This window comes from Hordeum vulgare, chromosome 2H, assembly GCF_904849725.1.
Source record: "Hordeum vulgare subsp. vulgare chromosome 2H, MorexV3_pseudomolecules_assembly, whole genome shotgun sequence".
NCBI classification, from domain to species: domain Eukaryota; kingdom Viridiplantae; phylum Streptophyta; class Magnoliopsida; order Poales; family Poaceae; genus Hordeum; species Hordeum vulgare.
This window is the reverse complement of record NC_058519.1, coordinates 417308851-417316995: the sequence shown is the minus strand read 5'-3', so window position 1 is coordinate 417316995 and position 8145 is coordinate 417308851.

Sequence of the window (8145 nt, the reverse complement as noted above, 5' to 3'; positions counted from 1 at the left end):
CTATCTTCACGTGGATTGCACAGGGTAGATCCAGAACATCTGACTGATTCTTAGACTTCTTTGGGGGAAATTGCCCTTTGGGTTTTCCCTTGAATTTTCCTTGTGCCGCCAGGGCAGCTGCTTCTCCTGGAGTGGAACCATCACCCTTATGCTTCTGTTTCCTATTGGAATTGCCCCCATCATCGTTGTCGACTTCTTTTCTTTTACCACTGCACATGAGGTCTTCTTCTTCACCGTTGGTGTATGGGGCAGCAATCTCCATCATCTTGCTCACGGACATGTGACCAGTATGACCGAACTTCAAATATAGCTCTCTGTACCTGACACTAGCTTTGAAAGCATAGATTGCCTGGTGCTCGGAAACGTTCTCCACCGTGTGATGAAGGGTGGTCCAACGCCGGATATAATCTCTCAAAGATTCATTCGGATTCTGCAGCAAAGCCACAACTCGGACAAACCAGCAGGATGCTTGCACGTGCCCTCGAATGTTTTAAAGAACAGTCAGGCGAGATCCTCCCAGCAGTAGATGCTAGAAGGAGCCAACAAATTAAGCCACGCCCTGGCCGAACCATCCAACATCAGAGGCAAATCCTTCATGGCGACACTGTCGTTGCCTCCATCAATCTGCACTGCCACTCGGTAGTCATCAAGCCATGTTGCATGCTTAGATTCTCCTATGAACTTACTTATTCCAGCTGCCAAACTGAAGTTGGGGGGGATATCAGTTGAGCGGATTGCTCTACTGAAACACTCGGGGCCAGAAACTGCAGTGTCGCTTCCACTCGGACGATCTGTGTCAAAACCATCTCTGTGAGAACTACCCCTGCCAATCCTCCTTTACGCGAGTACATTTCACGTATCAAACCCAGGACTCCGCTCATCACCGAACGGGGTCCTATCGTCGTAGTGTCGGGACACATACATACCACTCCTCGGAGGAGAATGCACCCAACGGCGGTCATCACGGTGGTACCGTGGAGTGAACTTGTTCCACCCTTGATCTCTGTGTTGATTCTCTCCGTAACCTCCGTCTCTGTAACGCTGAGGTGACCCTGGACTGAAAACTCAACAAACTCTATCTACTCTGGGTGAATTACTGTGCAACCTATTGTGTGACTATGACGCAACTGAGTTTTTTTTGCTGCACAGCTTGAAGCAAAGTACGAATCTGTTGTAAGCCTCTACCAGCCTCTGAGTGTGACGACTGAATGGAATCTGCTATCTTAGTGGTAGCTGCAACATTAAGTACAGGAGTACAAAATACCTCGATGTTGTTGTGAGGTCCACTCGAAAAGAGCTGTCTCTGATGCTGACTGGAAACTAGAGGACAACAACGGGCGTGTCCACTCGACGGTTATCCAACTTCGCGTTCGCCACGACCGAACCCAGACGGGCTCTCCATAGAACCCACCATGAAGACCTCCATCGCAGGACTGCAACTCTCGCAATTTGAAGGAACATCAGACTGATCTGACGCCGAGTGGATTGCGCCTCGAAGAGGTTCAGCAGGCTCGATTGTAGCAATCTGCGAAGATGATGGAGGTGATGAGTGGCGAGCCACTGCGTGTTTCACCCCTCGCTGAAGTCGTGAGCAACCGGATCACTTGTGACGATGAGCAGTGGGGCGAATGGTCGACACCAGAGTCGACGATTGCCGAAAGAGTACGCCGCAGGAGCTTGCACAGAAGTGCGTCGCCCCATGGATCGGGAGCGCCTCAATGTCGAGAGGCGCATCCTGAAACCATGTCAAGTCATCGTCAATGAAGATGAGCGTGCTGAAATGGACATTCGGAAGGCATGCCGGAGAATGAAAATCACAGACTTGCCGGAAGTCGCTTAGACGCCTGCCCCACGGTGGGTGCCAACTGTCGTGGGAATGAACCTGATAGTAGAGGTGTAGGGTACAAAAGGAGAGGGCAGAGTCTTAGCTACGGAAAGCTTGTACACAAGATGTATGAGTTCAGGCCCCTCTCGTGGAGGTAACAACCCTACGTCTCAGTGCTCAGGAGCTCTTGTAGTGTGCAATATGTGTTACATGGGGTGCGAACCCTTGTGCCAGAGGGGAGGGGTGCCTTATATACACTGCGCTACCCCTCATCAAGGCCCATCATCTAAGGGTTCGACCAATGGAGTTTAAAGGTGTACGTTACTGATAACGTATGTAACTAATGTTATTTATGATGACCAGCCGAACGATCACCTGTTGGCCTCCCTGGAGTGGCTTCTGGTCTTCTGCGTCAACTGGCTTCTTCCAAGTGGAAGTTGGTTGTCGAGTGAAGGGGAAAATCCTCCGAGTAATTTTTCACCGAGTGACTTAGACGCTATGGCTATCCAGTCGTACTCTTGCTTGTGGCCTTCAAGTATTTAATGAGGTACCCTTAGGTAGGACATCTAGGTCAGGCCTGTGACCCTACCCTAGGTACATATCCCCATACCGAGGCAAATTTAAAGTTCGGACGGTAATCAAAGTTCTTTCTCAAGGCTCACCAGGACTCGCAGGCTCAACAAAGATGTCGTTGTCGATCCCACCAACAATGCGAGTAGCCGCATCGATGAAGGTTTCCATGAAGTCCTCAAAATGGAGCTTCTTCATATTAGCCACCTGGAGTGCCTTCAACTTATCTTCCCTAGCTTCTTTGCAATGGACTCAGACGAGCGAAAGGGTCACGACGGCTCCGCAACATGCGGCAGACTTCTTCCACACCTGCAACCTATTGGGAATCTGGTATAAGTGGCTCATTATTAACTACAGATCAGTCTAGAGGGTGTCTTCAAGCCACAGCTCCTTGTCGATCTTTCCCAACGCGGATCGCAGTCGGGCGACGTATCCTTGGTCCTTCAAGACACGAGCATTGAGGCGAAACATATCGATGGACATGTCATATACAACAGGCGACTTGATAAGGTCCAGTTGCGGCTCCACCTCTTGAGTCTTATCAAAGTCTAGGCAGAATTCTGTGTGAAGGAAAAACGAAAAGTCAGTCGCAATTCATTAGGTAAAGTTCAAAGAGATTCACTCGGTGAAAAAGCATACCAGTAAGTGTCCCTAGAATTTTTCCCAAGAAGTCCTTCATATACATTGCCATGGCGTTTCCCCTTTTCGCCATCCTCTCAAGCTTTTTCCACCATTCAAGTCGTTCTTTCTTTAGTTTGGTGTTCTCTTCTTCCACCTGGCCGATTTCCAAAAGCTTCTTCTCAGCAGCCTCAGATCTCTCCTTAGCTTCTGCGAGGACCTTGTCCTTGTCCTCCAGTGCTTTCTTCAAGGCATTCAAGTCATTGGTCGTCACTTCTACATCCAGCTGAAGCTGGCTCTACTCTTATTCTAAATTGGCATACTTGGCGCCAATATCACAGGTTTTCTGAAAACATCAAGGAAATAGTTCAGTCGACACCAATATTTTTTCACTCCCGAGTGGAGAAGTACAATTCATTCGAACGAATGGCGTCCCGCCTGACCCACCCACACTAGTGGAGATACTAAAGAAACATATTCACTCGATAGATAGAGTGATGCAAGTACCCTAAGTACGAAAAATGATCCCGAGTCCAAGTTCTTAAGACTAATAACTTTCATAAACAATCGGCAATAGTCTCGGGTGCCCCCACTAGCTACAAAACCGCTCGACTAGATCCAGCCTCACTGAGTCAAGAAAAAGGAAGAAGAGTGTGTCTTCCAATAAGAACCCTACCGATGCAAGCACTCGACAGTGGTCTCGGGGGCTACACCAAGTGGGTGCACTCAGCGTGCCCCCACCGCATACAAAACCACTCGACCAGGTCCGTCCTGGCCGAGTCAAAAAAGAGATTGTCTTTCAGTCAGACCCCTGCCGATGCATGCACTCGACAACGGTCTGAGGGACTACACCTAGTGGGTTCACCCAGCGTGCCCCCACTAGATCAGAAACAAGCAGCCATAAGACACAAGAAAACACCCACTGGGTGCAAAGTCAAGATGGACAAGATTCAATCGGAAACTAACTTACAATTGCACTTACTCGGACGTTAGCTTGAAGCACCATACTAGCATTGTACGCCAACTTGCTAGCTTCATATGCCTCTCTGGTCTGCTGCATCATCTATTCGGCCCGAATCATGGCCTCTTCAGCAGCTCCAGTTTGGTCTTTCGGGACACGGTGTAGAGTATATGCAAGCATTGAAGGGGTCGATGTTGCAGCAGAGGTTACAGGAGTTACCGGATGGGGCGTAGTCGGCACTATAGTCACAACAATCGAACCAGCTAAAGGAGCTATAGTCACAATAATCGAATTGGGTGGAGGAGCACTCGACACCGGCGTTTCAGGCATGGTCTTAGCTAATTCGGCATTCGAGTGCCGCAGCTCTTCATCGTCATCTAAGAGGATGGCATTTGTAGCTATCAGTTGACAAAATCAGTTAGTTCAATCGACGAATTTCATCTAGAATACAGAGCAGAATGAAGACTTGTCATACCTCGTTGGGAGGTAGGCATGTCCATGGCATCCAAGTCCATAGGATCTTCTTCATCTCCAGCAGGAGACGTCACCAATGTAGCAGCTCTGGCAAGTAAATTCCACTCGGTCGTCAAAGGCATGAAATATCATAATGACAAAAGAAAGAAAGAGACAGACACTCACGTTGAAGCGACTAGCACGACAATCCTCATTCGGGGCAGAGCCTTCCGAGGCATAGGAGCATCAGGCTTGGGTTGTTTGGCATCTTTTTCTACAGATTCAGTTGCGGCAGCTATGTCACGCTTCACGTTCATAGTAGTGGACACTAAGGTCTTGCTTGGGGTATCCACTGGATCATGATGATGCTTGGATCGAGACCCCGGGTGCAGAGGAGACTGGTTTTCTTCCTCACTCTCACCCGAGTCATCTTCACTCCCCTTGTTGTCTTCGGCATAGTCGTTGTCAATGCTGCCACCATTGATTTCCCCACCGACGTCAAGCTGAGCCCCATTGGGCACGGATGAATGCATGTTTGTCCACTCCTACAATATGTAAAAGTAGCAAAGTCAATCGGCCGAAGATTTAGCCACTCGGCAAGGATATGAAAGTAATTAGCAAAGAAATAACATACCAGCTTCCGTGGCTTGTTTTCAGCAGAGTAAGGCAAGACCCGCTTGGCTCCTAACGGATTGTCGCACGCTCAAGTGATGCTTTTAACCCACTGAGCCACAGTTTCTTCAGAAACCTCCTCCGGGTGCGACCGAGTGGAATACATAGGGCCCGAGTAGTGCCACATGGCATGATCCCTCACCTGAAGAGGCTGAATGCGCCGACCAAGGAATGTTTCAAGCAAGTTCACCCCCGTCACTCCGCCGCGGACCAAGTTAACCATCTCATTTACCAACATCCCTACCCGAGTCTTCTCCTCATCCAACACGTTTATCGTCCTAGGAGCAGTCGATCGCTCCAATGTGCATGGGGGAAGGCCAGTCCACATGTTTGGAGATGCAATATCATTACAGTAAAACCAAGTCATGTGCGAGTTCCAGACTGAATCAGGGAGGGTCATCTGAGGATACATACTCCTACTCCTATTTTGATTCCCGATACCACCGCACAACTGAATGACATGAGTCCTATTATCACTCGAATTAGCTTTCTTCACTGCTTGGCAGCGCATAGAGAAGATGTGTTTAAACAGTCCCCAGTGAGGAGGATAACCCAAAAAGCATTTGCAAAGCGTAACGAATGCAATAAGATACGCGATGGAATTGGGACGAAGATGATGAAGTTGCGCACCAAAGTAATACACAAAACCGTGGATGAAAGGATGAGGGGGTAAAGAGAAGCCTCGCTCAACGTGAGTAAGAGGGAGGACTCGTTCCCCTTCACATGGCTATGGCTCAAGCTCCCCATTGGGCAGCCTCCACGACTTCTCGGCTATCATCCTATGTTCGAGAAGCTCCATAACATCCTCCTTCCGGACAAACGACGGGAGAAAATCTCCCTGGATCCACCCTAGCGGCAGCGCAGATCGGTCGCCTGGCTTCTTCGACTTTTCGCCCTTCTTGGCATGCTCGAGCTGGCTCGTCTTGCCTTTCATCATTATAGCAGCGGCAGAAGCATATCAAAGGAGCACCTGCGAGACAGAGGTGGAGGGGAGCAGGGGAGAATCAGAGAAAAGCACTGCTCCAACCCTAGCATCGGCCAAATTTATAACCGCACGAGTAAGTCACTAACTAGTGGACCCGCCAGATCTCTGTCTATCCGGATAACAGAGGAGACGCGATACTTGGCGATAAGGGTGGCATGATAATCTAGGCATCACTGCCCCACTTGCAGTGGTTGTTGCATCATCATTGCACAGCGTGCGCTAACCGAAATTTCGAATCCCGTGAAATCCGGACCTGATGAATTGATCCATCACATCTCAAGATCTCGTTAGCCACTCGGATCAACCTTAATGCTTAGATTCACTCGGACATGCTTCACAACAAAATCGATCAGGGTGAATGATGAAGACTTCAGTCACACACATTTGTATTAAGCTCGGAAGTACGTTCAAGGTGAGTATACCTTGACAGAATATGCATCGACCCCTTCCTGACTCGAACCCCGATCGATTTGGGGGCTAATGATGGGGATATGTACCTAGGCTAGGGTCACATGCCTGACCTAGATGTCCTACCTAAGGGTACCTCATTAAAGACTTGAAGGCCACAAGGAAGATTCTGACTAGATAGCCATAGCGCCTAAGTCACTCGGTAAGAAATCACTCGGAGGATTTTCCCCTTCACTCAACAACCAACTTCCACTCGGAAGAAGCGAGTCAACGCAGAAAACTAGAAGCCTCTCCAGTGAGGCCAACAGGTGAGCGTTCCGCTGGTCATCATAAAAAACAATAATTACGTACATTATCAGTAACATACACCTTCAAACTCCATTGATCGAACCCTTAGATGTTGGGCCTTGATAAGGGGTTGCGAACTTTATATAAGCTACCCCTCCCCTATGGCACAAGGGTTCGCACCCCGTGTAACACGCATTCCACACTGCAAGAGCTCCTGAGCACTAGGACGAAGGGTTGTTACCTCGACCAGTGGGGCCTAAACTCATACATCTTGCGTACAAGCTTGTCGTAGCTAGGACCCTCCCCTCTCCTTTCGTACCCCACACATCGACTATCAGGTTCATTCCCACGGGACCATCCTTTCGAGCCCCTAGCCTTGGTCCTCTTGCACCAATTGGTTAACGTTTGGGGGTTGCTTCGGTAACCCGCAACTGGCCTTGGCTCCCTTAAAACAAAAGGGGAAAGGCTCTTTGTCTGTGCCCGCTCGCACCAACCCTGGCGCCGTGCAGTGTGGCTGATGTCACCCAAATTAGGAGGTTGGACCGTGCGACCCCGCCAAGCTGCCCTTGGCAGATCCGCTCCTTGGGAGGAGGGGCATCGTGAGGTGCTTCCTTCTGCGAGCCTTGTGAGGAGCCTTTCCGGAAGAAGGCTCCACGAGAAGCCCCTCACGAGGAGGGGACCCCATGAGTGCCATATCAACGGGCCTTGATAGGGAGCGCCCCGAGGCCCACAAAGCACAGTGGGCCCTGGACCTTAAGCCAGTGGGCCTAGCTACCCCTGGTCCGAGATCCCCAACAGTAGCCCCCCGATCTTGCGGAGTTAATGGCTCAATAGACTAGGGAGAAATGGCATGGGCTCTCACTACCTGCGGGGTCGGCCCAGCGTGCGGTGCATCTCGGGATGCGGGGCGCCCCACCTTGCCGCAGTGCATCGGTATCCGCCCTGGCTGGCATAAAGAAGGCATGTGGGGTGGTGTTGTCATGACTCTCGTCCACGCCATTCTCACCTTCGTGCAACTTCGCCTTCTATTCTAGGGTGCGCTAGATCCAATCTTCGACCAAGTCGCCTCCTCCCCCCCCCTTATAGCTTCAGATGACAAATGGCGCCTGCCGACAAGAAGGAGAAGGCGATGACGTCCCCTCACGAGTGCTGCCACCACCGGTTCTCCTCTCATGCCTTCCCGTGTCTCAAAGGTGGAGGATCTGGGTCCGGTGCTCCCGTTCATGGCCGGAAACACGCATGACCGGGGAGCGACTGCCATCTAGCGCAACTCAGCGGCGTCGGGCAGCTTGGTGAGGTCTGCGTATCCCTTCTTCCTCCATAGCGTTTACGCCGGGCTTGTCCCACCATTCCCCGACTTCTTCT